The following is a 10,785-nucleotide window of genomic DNA, read 5'->3' on the forward strand; positions in this document are numbered from 1 at the left end:
TTAGTCCTGAGGTAAGTGTTTGTTGTGGTTTTGAAAACCGCAGGTTCATGTGTGTGTTTTATGTGCGTCTCTGCCATCTCTGGTAGCAGCGCTTCTTCTTCTTCTCATGGTGTGATTGTTGTTGTGCGCCCCAGCGTGGAATCAAAGCAAGTTACAGCGCACAATCGCAGGTGTTCACACTAGCCTTGTAAAAACGTGAAACACAGTTATTACAGACAAATGACAACTTGTATCATCAATCAACCATCACAAACACATTGAAGCGTGAAGGGAGACTGCAGTGTTCATGTGAATGTGAAAATACATCACTTTTCTACAATGGAAACAGACACAATATTTTGACTGTATAGATTATTGTAGATTTAGTCACAGTTTGCACATTGTGCTACATCAGCAGAGTGGGACTTTTCATGGACTCTTTCTGGGGTTTGAGTGCACAAAGTTCTGTGAAGGCAAAGTTTATAATAGTTATGCAGTGGAATTTGAGAAAGTAAGCATAGGATTTCGGGATGATTTACAGTGCAATAAAGAAATATTCCACTGACTATATTTTAAGATCATCAGTGGACTACTTGTCACTTTTGAAAAGTTTGTAGCTTGCTCTTTCAAGGAGGAGGGCAGCTGTAGTCAGTTTCAAATGACAACAATTACAATGGATTCCAATCACAGGAAAAAAGAAAACTGTAAAACTGTCATCCATTCCTGCAGCATAATCTGCTTTTCTTCAGTGTTTCAATATGTACTTCATTGAAAAGTAATATGTTTTTACTGGTTGTCCAATTTGGATAAGTAATTTGCATTCCCCATTTGTCAATCTACCTGCATAAGACAGTAATGTAAGTGGTGGATAACACAGATGAACATGTCAAGAAAAAAACAACTTAAGGCTTTGAGTTGTCTCTGTATCTAATCTGCTCTAAGCATAAAGAAATCTGTAAAACAATCTTTCTTGACTGATCTTTTAAGTGGAGTGCCATTACTGAGACAAGTGCTCGACAAGTTAATTAAAGTGCTTCAAAAGTACTTTCAAAGCATTTTCAGCTCAACTTTTTTTTCTATTTTTTATTGTGTCTTCATCTTCTCTGTATGAACTCTTTTTGCTTTGGTTCGTTCGCGTGTCTAGACAGAATGCATTTCGCAGTGCTTTGAGTTTGCCGTCTATTGTCTACCTGTGTACCTGGGGACGGTTGGATGGCTTCACCACATCACAGCCCTTTGTGTGCCTCAGTTTGTTCTCTCATCAGAGACTAGACGTAATTGCCTTTCAACTCCTGTCGCCCTCTCTTCTCCTCACTAATGTGTCGGGCAGGGGGAGGTAGTGGGGGAAGGTCCCTAACTGCCGTGCGTATACATGTATGTAGAGGATACATGATGCTAAATGAGCGTGTGCAGAGAGGTTGGGGAAAGGGGAGGGAGGGGGGTTATTGGCACATTTAAACCTGACACCTGAAATCCAACCTCAGTACATGGAACAGTACAGGTGTCTGGTTCCAACTATGGCCAAAGTAATGGACCGGGGTGGTGGTGATGGGGGGGTGGGCTGGTGCGTCTTTATCTATGTGTGTGTTTGTGTGTATTGTGAGCTTACAAAATCCTCTGTAACATTAGGAAGGAGCTGAACTTCCCATGTCTCACTCTTTCCTCTGACCTCTCACCCTTATCTGACCCTTTTGCAAACGCGTGTGTACATGACTGCACCTGTATGTTTGTGTTTATGTGTCAGTAAGGTGCATTTGTGTCAGCGTCAAGGTCAAAAGAGCTCTGAAAGCTATCTTTAAAGTCAAATAAGGTGCTGCACTGTGTTGTCTAAAGCAGGACATTCTTCGTCCCTGAAAGGTCTGGGAGCATTTTGGCCAAATAACCCTCGAGTTTCTGCTCACAAATGCACACCTGGCCTCCATTTTACCTCCTGCCTGACGCAATGCTGCACGTCATGGCAGTCGCTCCATAGACGTGTCCCCTACAGAGGATTTCTCAAGTAAACTTTTGTTACTGTGAAGCATGGTGGCACAGATAAAACCTGAAGAAACAAACAAATATTGTAGCACTGAATGTGTTTCCTTCCCCTAAACTGCTGTTCAACAAGGATGTATCATTCACATTTCCGGGTCTATATTTTTATTCTGGGGCTCTACTGATGTATCTTTGCATGATTTACAGTTCAAAAAAGTCCTTATTTGTCTTATACTGGCCCTTTATGTAGCCCCTCAGTTCAGCCTCTGTGTGAAACAGGCTGTTTTAGCTCCTGTCTCTTTAAGACTCCCTCTCCATGAGCCCAATCTGCTCTGATTGGTTAGCGAACATTAGCACTTAGATTTAGCTTCTTTTCTCGTTCTTTACTCAAAATATAAACTTTTCAAATATATCCGTACATGTTCAAGCCCAAACCTGACCCAAAATATGCAAGTACACAATGTCAACAACACATGGAACAACTGTACCAAACACCTCAGCAACAACGGCGACAGAACAGACAGTCATTTGTGGGCATGCACGAATAATGTTACGACAATTCGATGGGGGAACTTTGGTATCTTAGGTAACTTTGCAAACAGAGTGTTCAGAGCAGGCTAAAGTCTGGGATTTTGACAGGGAGCATTTTTACACACATTCACCTCAAGTTTTGAAACTTTGACCATGTTTAACATAGACATCCAACAACATAACAGTATAAAAATAACGGAAAATCACAAGAAGCATGATATGTCCCCTTTAAATGTGAAAGAAGGTGTAAGACAGCTTCTGTTTCTGATATTAAACACAGTCAGGACGTATGTATGGAGTTTGACTTGAAAACAAAAGGGCCTTCTAAGAAAATACTGTCTAGGAATTTGTTTTAGTGATGAAAGTGAATCAATCCAGTAAGAAAGTTGCAACTATCACAATGAATATTTACATCATTGAAAGTGTAGAAAGAAACTTAAAAGCGTTAACTACCTGTTTTGACAACAGGCTTATAAAACTATTGCATTTGACAAATGCAGGTTTGGTTTAATGTCACATGTCTGTTTGCCTGCCTGACAGCAAGTCTGCCTCGCTCTTGTTCTGCCTCCTAATGAACCAGCCGATGATTGGTTCTGGCACTCATCCTGCCTTTTAATGATGACCACTGATTGGTCACAGACCTACTTTGCTTTCAACCTCCCGCCTGTTGAAATAAACAAGAACACCATGAGAATCATCAATCATCAAAGACAATTATCTCTTTCCGTCCTTTTCTGTTTTTCTCTCCGTCTCCTCCCAAAACCTCCCCCTTCTCACCCGTCTTGTATACCTCTTTCTTTTTGTCTCTCTTTAACTACATACATGTCTGGACTGTGACAGATGGACCAGTGTATGCAGAATGTCAAACTTCATTATGGTCACATTAAAGGTGCTCACTTAAGTCAGTTAAATGTGATGTTGCAAATCATCGCTGGGCTTTAAAGGCAGTCAGCTACAATAGATTTAAGAATACAATACTTCCATGATATTTAAGGTCTTTACAACACTTAAGTCATGGAAACTGAGGCACACAAAGGGCTGTTAGTTACATTACATATATTACATACACTACCAGTCAAAAATTTGGACACACTTTCTCATTCAAACAAAGGGGAAGGTGTGTCCAAACTTTTGACTTGTACTATACATAAAGGCTCCAGGTCCAAAATTTGACAGAAGACAGATCTTGAAGGTTTTATTTTGGTTAGATTTCACTTTTGAAAAGTTACTTTTTATATTCTGTGTGTTAAATTGTAAATTCGTGTGATCACCCTTTTCTTTCTTTTCCTTTCCCCCCCCTTTAATCTTCTTAGAGAGATGGATGGAAGGAGCTATGATCATTAATTTATTCATCTGCTCGCTCTCTCTGAAACCAGAACTAATCCACCTGTTGCATTATTCACCCGGAACCAACACTCCCAGTCCCCACATCAATATTTCAGTGAAGACCATGCACCTCCACTGAGCTCTGCCCACACAGTATTATGAGATAGATGTGGATGTTGGTGAGGTGTGTGGACAGAATCTAAGGATTTTGTTCAAAATGAACATAGTAGAGTTGCAGTATGAAAGTTTTATTTTGTCTTATTTTTTATGTCCAAAGTCTAACAGAAGAGATTCACTGAATACTAAGAGATGATGTGGATGATAACAAACTAAAGATATGCACCAATTTGTAAGTTATAAATAGATGTTAACATAATTCATTAATCCCTTCAAAGGGTAACTTAATTTGTCTTGCCTGTGTGACGACATTTTTACATTTTTAAACAAAAATCTTATACAAACGATGGGATGAGATCTACTGTAACTACTCTATTCAGCTAAACAAGTCTAAATCTAAATATCTAAATCTTTTTTTCAAGTTTGTCTTATGTAAAGAAGACACATCCAGCAGCACACAGTAAAAGGAGGCTGGGAGTGGATAATGTAAGCATCATTTATGGATCTGAAAGCAGCTCTCCAGGTCAGCGAGTTCATTTCATCGACACTAAGATGGCTGCCAGTAAGTTAACATCCAGCCAAGTGATGGAAATGAACATCACTTTACTGCACAAGGGGCTGAAAATTAATTTGTAACCAAGGCAAATGTATCATCAGAATTAGCATTCCAGTGGCTATAGTGTTTAACATTCCAGCTCCTGCAGTCTCCTGCACGGGCCAAGCAGTAATTAAACATTTTTAAAATATAAACTTAAAAGCAGGACAGGCACCATCTGATTTGGGGAATAGCAGTTTGAAATTTAAGCCAGTAGTTGACAAATTAAGTATGAAACTGACTGCAGACGGATCCTATTTTGTGATGTCAGATTTAAGAGTTGAGTCTGGTCCAATCTTGAGTGCACTCACCGCTTAAACATAACTGCTTCTGCATTTGGACCATGAAGGTTTTGCCATAAAAACCAGGTGAGGCCGGTTGCATCCATTTAAATTCGATGATTGAATCCTGCCTTGTTGGCACTGTGTTTCCATTGACAGCGATTCTAAACCACATCAAGCACTAACGATGATGTTAGTTTATACTGACCGAACCGAGCCATCACACAAAAGAAGCAACAAATACTTCCGATCGAGGAGGTCATTAATAAAATCAACACCTGCCGTGCACACTTCCTATGTGCTCTGTGAAGTTTATGTTTCTGAGTGTTGTTTGTTTGACTGCATAGCTCATTATGGAATCAGTGCAGTTGGTGTATAGATATATCTGTAGGGCAGATGTCAGCGGGTTATGTCTGCTTCACAGATGCTAGGTTTGGTGTCTGAAAACCAAAATATGGCAGCACTTTCCTTCAAATGTATAATTAGGTCCGTTATGACTTCATATTGAGTCATAATTTTCGGCGAGGCCCTCAGAAATAAACTATTCCTTCTCTCTGTCGATTTCAGAGGACAGTTGCGGATGAAGAAGAACAGCAGCCCAGCACCAGACTGCTCTGTGTCGCTTGTTTCCATTGGAAATGACCCTTTAGCCCTTCGACCTTCATTTGCTCTGAGTGATCACAGTCAATTTCGACAAATTCCCTTATGAAAAACTGGATGTGATATCTTCATTCAATAATCATCTGGATCAGCCCTGACAGCCACACGTACTCACCCCACAAAAATACTCATGTGTGATTCACATGATGTTGCATAATTTAATTTCCAAACAACAACACATTCCAGTCACTGACAGAAACCAGATCGTCAGGAGTCTAATATGTGATGATAGTGACATTAACTGTAAAACAGTGCAGAAGACAGTGCTGCCTTTATGTGTTGTGTGTAGCTTTTGTTCGTGATAATAAACCAGCTTTTTTGGAAAATCAGCATACTGAGACCATCGGAAATACTGCGGTGTGTGAATCATAAAACATCCTGAAACCAAAGCATCAGTCTTATTGTTCTATGTGACAGTCTCAGAAGATCTTTGTTTATGCGATCTGAAGGTCGTTTCTCTTCGCACAGGAGTCTGGCGTACCTTCTGAGGCTTCCTGAGAAAGAGGCGTTTACTCATATTTCTCTTATTGCTGCAGTTAACACACTGGTCCGTGTTTGTTTCCATTTCGAGTGCGTGTAGTACATTCCAATGGAATGACAAAAATAATGTGCTCAGCGTGGAGAGGAGTAAAACAGTGCTTTAAAAAGCACTCAGTACTGATTAATTTAAAATCGAGACTAGATCTTTCATGCTTCGAAATGAAAAGCTTCTTCAGAACAGACTGTAATCAAAGCGCTTTGGATTATTAAGATTGTCACTGATGCTCTGCATTCACCGAGAATTATCCATTCAGCAGCTTGACCGTAACTGTAGTGTATCTGTAAGTTAGCTTAGAGTAAGACCTCCTTTTTGTCCATAAGTGCTTTAATGTGTCTGTAATTTAACTTAACTGCCAGGGCCATTTCTGGAGAGCCGGTTTGAAGACTGTAATGTGTTCAAAGCCACCAGCTCAACCGCAATGAAACAATTAGAATCACTGAGCCGAACTGCTGGTCCCTAATGGTGTTTCTCCTTCTAGGCATGAGCAATCAAGACTTATCCAAGGCATGACCAACGGAGCTAGAGGAGACCCATGTCAGCTCATCTAGCCTGGAATCTGCAGAGACCCCTCACATATACTGACCTCAAAATCTGTGTCGCTCTGTGGGAATAAATAAGATCATTTGCTTTGGGTGCTGACCCCAGATCAGCACTTCCACTCTGCAGGACTTTGAAGTCGGGCCTCAGATTGCAACAGCAGGTTAAGCCAAAACCACGAGACAATGAGACTGACTCATTTCTTTCCTACGAGGGGAAAAAAAAAGATTTAGAGAAACGTGCCCACATCTAAAAAAATGATATATTCATCATTAGACAGGCATTATTTTTGCATTACGACCTAAATGTACAAGACTTACAACTGTAATGATGTATTACTGGCCACATGAGTCACGTTTTTTTTGTATTTTTTAAAATTTTTAAATCATGTCATGCTGTGTAATATTGTTAAAATATTTTTTCAGTTGCTGCATCATCAATTTTGAATTGTGTGTTACTTATTTTAAAGCAAACAACATTTCAATGACAATCCTTTCCAGAGAGGGAAGCCCCTACAGCCTTCCTAAGTAGTTCAGAGAAAAAAAAAAGCTGAATATGTGGTGCTTCACTGCATCCAACAAATTGTTTTCTGGTGTGACCAAACATTTTTTTCCCCTCATGGACGACCGACTTCCAACATCTGAGTCTTGTTAGGACTGTTATACAGAATAACAAGACTGTAGGGCGAGGCAATGAAGAGATCAGGCAGTAATTGATCAGTAACTGATAATTAGCTCAACAGCCATTCGTGCTTACTTGTACAACACAATGATTAAACAGTCTGATAATTCAAGTCTGTTAAAAAGAGGGTCAGGGACATACTGTGAGTGTTTGTTTGTGTGTGTGTGTGTGTGTGTGTGTGTGTGTGTGTGTGTGTGTGTGTGTGTGTGTGTTGTCATTCTACACCCAAAATTCAAGCCACTGACCAGATGTTTTTTGTCTTTCTCCTCCTCTCTCTATCTCTTGATATTTTCCTGTCTCTTCTTCTCACTCCTGTTATTTCCCAAAGAGTTTTATTGCTTCACAGAGGCCAATTTTTAAATTTATTTAGTCATTGTTTTGTCTTTAAACAAAGCTGCCATATTATGCTCAGTGAACTTCTGTGATAAACACTATCCTGTAGAAAACTACTTATATTCAGGATTTACATACAGACTTTCAATGAATGAAAAGATAATATTTTTCCATTTCATTGCAGTAGTTATATAATTTGGCATGCATTAGCATGTACATGAAGGAGAAATGAATGTGAACGAAAATCTACACACTGCCGAGGTTTTTCCTTCTACCTTGATGTATTCACGTGTCGCACTGAATCAACACTGTCCTAGCTGCTTCTTCAGAAAGGATCATGTCCGTACATGTACTGCACATGCTGCCACAGAGGAGCTCCTCACACCAGACTCAATACAAAAAAAGTCAAACATCTTGACACAAAGGAAAGTTAACGACGTCTAAGGTGAGGGTCTTCAATTACATGCAGCATGTTGAGGAACCGCATCGTAAAGTGCTGTCCGTGGTGCTGAATTTGATCAGCAGGTGTTGACATGTAAATGTACCACTGACACTTGGACATATGATCATACTGTGAATAATCGGCAACTATTTGGAGCCATTTCTCTCCAGTTTTAATTGTAAGGCTTTCCTTTGTCTGGTGTGATAGTGATTTGAGTATCTTCGTTGGTTGGACAAAAGAAGAAATTTGAAGACAACATATTGGGCTTTAGGAAACATTTTTCATAATTTTTTGAGAAAAATTGAGAATTGAGAATTGAGACTAACTAATAAACATTACTTGCAGTTCTATTTGTAAATCTTAGATATTTAGAGCAGAGAAATTAAAAACACTCACTTGTACACACACAGTATTTTTACTTCTTGATCCCAGTGCCATTTACCAAACTAAGAACTAAAATTACCAATTTAGTATCATCAGTGCATCAAGAAAAGGATGTCATGAATCACTGATGACCCATTACACATCCTGTTAAATTCAGCACAGTAGTTGGTCTTTCACCAATACATCATCAAATCAATCTCTGCCATCTGCAAAGTCAGGCTCTCAGCGGGAAATAGAAAGCTGTAAAGTTGACATGACTGACAGATTGTTGGCAGCACTCAACATCTGTATAATCTCAGTTAGATTTAACCGCCTTAGAGGGACATGCTGGCTGACTGAGTGTACAGGTCTTTCTTTTTTGCAGGGCTATTGCTATGCTGGTGCATCCCAAAAAGGAATTGTTTAAAAAAAAACACACACAGAGGTGCTAATGCATGATAGATCGACAATGGTGGACAAAATGAAGGAAGAAACGCAGAAGACGAAGATATCTAAAATCTGTAAGTGCATACCTTGGATGAGAGTCTGTAGTTCCAGTAATAACAGAGAAAGTGAGACGAGAAGAGAAGAGAAGAGAAGAGAAGAGAGGAGAAGAGAAGAGAAGAGAAGAGGAGTGTATAAGAGGAGGCAGAGGCGGAGATATGGCTGTTGTCTGACAATGTGAAAAGGAAATTAAACAATGCTGAAACCAGACAGTAGACCTAGATTCTTGAAAGGTGAAATGCAGTAACACACGTAAGGTACAACTTATTTCATCCAAACACACAGAGATGTTTATCTAAAGGGTAAGCTCTAAATGATACAGGTAAAGAAATTACTAGATCGTATCTCTCAAAACAGCTGAGGGGAACTGGACTCAGCTAAAAACGATCTTCAAAAAAGAAAAAGGAAAAACTCTATGGATAGGCAATCATGTATCTTCGATGGAGTTAATAGGGGTTTTTTTTACACAGGAGGTAATTTCACAGATGAGCACCCCTTCAATCGAAGAAGAACACCTACAGTAATCAGGAAAACTACTGTATTTCCTTATTATACATTTTTACAACTGTTTTAAAAAGACAGGAATGTTGTTTGACTGTCATTCACTCAGAGACACTTTCATCAATGAACTGACCATTTAAATGGCGTATTATTTTAGATTTAGTGGGAAGGAATCCAAGCAGCAACACATATACACATTAAGTCTTAATTAAATCAACATTACCGAAAAAATTAGCACAAAAGAAGGAGGTTTACATGAATATGATTGAACATGATGAGTCTGCTGGCAGCCAAACAGCTGATGAGTGAGCCAGTGATTGTGAAGCATGATGCTAATCAGCTAATGCAAGCATGACTTCGGTGCCATCTTTTATTTTTTAGGTGAACTTATTAATGTCTTGATGTCATTTATTTCAGAAATGGCCCAAGGGATTAATAATGACTGAAAAACTAGTAGAAATGATGAAAAACACCTTAAAAAGAGAGCTGGATATTGAATTTCAATGTTGCTTTAGTAATGACCAAAATCTGTCTGTAGCTCAGATTTCTACTCTTGTTTACGTGCTCTCTTCTTTAGATAGTTCATGATTTAAAATACATTTTTACATTTAATTTTGAATTTTTAAATTGAACATTTGAGAATTTTGGTTTCTTTTGCTGAATGAAAAAAAGTGTTTTGTAGAAAAACATTTCTCAAAATAAGCTATCAGAAAAAAGTATAATATGGTATCTGTATCCTTTAATCATATCGGCACTTGTATTGAAAGATTTAAAACGATAACAATAACCTCGATCAACAGGACAAGAATATAAGAGAAATGGTCCAACAGCTCTGAAAAAGGAGGGAGAGATATGAAGGAAAGGTTTTCTTTCCTTCTTTCGGACCTGCTCTGCTCAACTGGTGGGGTTTGGTCTGGGAAGGGGAGGAGACAGAGAAACGGGGGAGAGGGAGAGGGAGGGAAAGAGAAAACGGGGTGGGACAGACCCCCCCCCCCCCCCCGGCACACACACACAGACAAACACACACACACACACACACGTACATGTGCAGTCACACATGCACGCACACATAAATGCACACAGTTCTTCAAAGCCAAGTGGTTTTCATAGACATCCAATTACACTAAGAGATGACATCTGGGGAGCTGCAGCAGATAAATAAGGTGAAAGGAAAGACAAGATTCAGTCACCTCAGAGAAACTCCAGATAACCAGAGAGAGCACTGCTGATAGAGATAGGGGAGAGGGAGAGGCAAAGGAAAGAGGGAGGGGGCCAAAGGAGAGGGAGCCACACACAGGAGGAAAGAAGAGAGGCAACGCACCGCTCCAGCGCTCAGACTCCGAGAGGCAAGGACGGAGGCGAGATAGGGAGCTCAGCTCACTGACAGACGCACAACAAGAGAGGGGAGAAAGACGAGAGC

This window comes from Thunnus albacares, chromosome 18 (assembly GCF_914725855.1).
Source record: "Thunnus albacares chromosome 18, fThuAlb1.1, whole genome shotgun sequence".
NCBI classification, from domain to species: Eukaryota; Metazoa; Chordata; class Actinopteri; order Scombriformes; family Scombridae; genus Thunnus; species Thunnus albacares.